The sequence below is a fragment of the Bison bison genome, unplaced genomic scaffold (assembly GCF_000754665.1).
Source record: "Bison bison bison isolate TAMUID 2011002044 unplaced genomic scaffold, Bison_UMD1.0 scf7180017846692, whole genome shotgun sequence".
In the NCBI taxonomy this organism is placed as follows: domain Eukaryota; kingdom Metazoa; phylum Chordata; class Mammalia; order Artiodactyla; family Bovidae; genus Bison; species Bison bison.
In genome coordinates, this window is record NW_011477265.1 from 3,603 (window position 1) to 5,521 (window position 1,919).

General features: G+C 51.1%; 1 pseudogene; it reads right to left on the reverse strand.

Moving 5' to 3' along the window:
• Positions 1-203: 203 nt before the first annotated feature.
• LOC104989016 lies at positions 204-1,392 on the reverse strand (annotated as a pseudogene).
• Positions 1,393-1,919: the final 527 nt, after the last annotated feature.

Below are 1,919 nucleotides of genomic sequence, written 5' to 3' on the forward strand. Positions count from 1 at the left end.
ATGGGCTGTAGCCCACCAGGTTTCTCTGTCCATGGGATTTGCCAGGCAAGAATACTGGAGTGGGTAGCCATTTCCTCCTTAGGGGGATCTTCCAGACCTAGGGATCAAACTCAGGTCTCTCGCATTGCAGGCAAATTCTTTACAGTCTGAGCCACCAGGGAAGCCCTTTTACAAAACTGGTTTGATACTATACATTTGGTTCTGAAAAGTGTTTTTTTATTGCTCTTTTTACAGTGTACCATGAACATCTCTTCCATGAACGTGAGTGAAAACCCCCTACTGAAACACAGAGCACTGTAGTTGGATCAAATGGCTGCTGGTAAGGACAGTGACACCTAAAGCAAAGTATCAGCTTGAGGATAAAACACAGAGCCTGACAAGTGACTGCCAGGGAAAGCAGGGTCAGTGATATTCTCATCAAAGAAACCAGAATCAAATGCCAAGGCATTAAAGATATGGGATATCATGTATGCCCCTTTGGCTCCTCCCTCCTCCCTTCATTCCCTTGACACCCCATTGCCCCTTGGGGTGAATGGATCCTGTACATTTCTTTTGTATCCAATGAAATCCACCCATTTTCTGTCTTTTCCTTAGCTCTTGAAGCTGAGCCGTTGACAGATCTTCACATTCTCTGATTATCTCCTCACCTCCCAGATGCCTTTCCTGTAAGTTGTCCTGATAGTCCTTGGGGGAATCCTGTCCGTTTTTCTTTTTGCCTTCTGGGGCACATAATCTTCAGCAGGGCGCTCTTCAGCAGCACGCGACTGGCTCTCTGACTTTGCCTGGGACTCTGGCTTGCCCTTCTTGAGTGGGTTTCCCTCAGCTTCGAACTTGCCCTGCTTTTCTTTCTTCCCCTCATCTGCTGGTTGTCCCTCATGTGCGGGTTGTCTCTCATCGTCTGGCTGTCCCTCATTCTGGAGCTCTCATTCCTATTCTGACTTCCCCTCCACTTCCGGCTTTTCTTTCTCATCTGACTTTCCTTCATTTTCAGGCTCTACTTCATCTTCTGGCTTTCCCTCACTTTCCAACTTTCCTTCATTTTCATTGCAGTTTTTCCATGTTGAGATGTGCCCTCCTTTTCCTGTCCTGGGGGATGAGGGTGGAAGAGACAAAGAGGAGACAAGGGAGACTGAGGGCTTGTGTGGAAGGCAGGTCTGGACAGCACTGGCATCTCACCCGCGTCAGTGGTCCTCTGACCTGGCCGAGCCTAGTGTACCTTCTGCCTACCCTTTACCCCACCATTCCTCCTGCACTGACAGCCAACCATTCCGTGGCAGGCCCTGCCACCTTGTACCATCCTTTAACGTGGCAGGGAGGGTGTATATTATATCTGGTGGGGGGATGGGAAGTGGGGCCCTCAAATGCTGCCCAAGCTGTGCCCCCCAGCCCCATGCCTATCCAGTGCCCTCCCATTTTTCACTGACTTGCAGGGATTCTGGCCAGGTTTCTCCTCCTTTTCTAGCTTTGCAGAGTGTTGGGAACAGACATGCAGACCTGCAGACAGAAGACAGAGAGGGACTGCACAGTCCATGGGCTGAGGTCCCTTTCCTGAATCCGGGCCCTCCTCATCCTACAATTTTCCCCCTACCTCTCCTGCATCCCAGCTACCATTACTTTTCAGGCTGCAGGCACCAGACCAGGATGCTTTCCAAACTATTTTGGGTCTCTGTGTCTTCCTCCCGTGCAAGCAACCCGCCGCATCCCCACCCCTTTATGTGAGGTCAGTTATTTCCTCCTGGGCTCAGGTGTGAAAGGGAATTATTTTCAGAATTTGTCTACGTTTCACCATTGCACTGCAGGGGCACACACCCCCCCACCCCTGCAATTTCAGGCTCAAAAATGGGGGGAGGGCACAGAGGAGGGCCGTCGAGGAGGATACGGGGCCACCTGCCCACGTCGCACCTCACTGTTCTCCACAT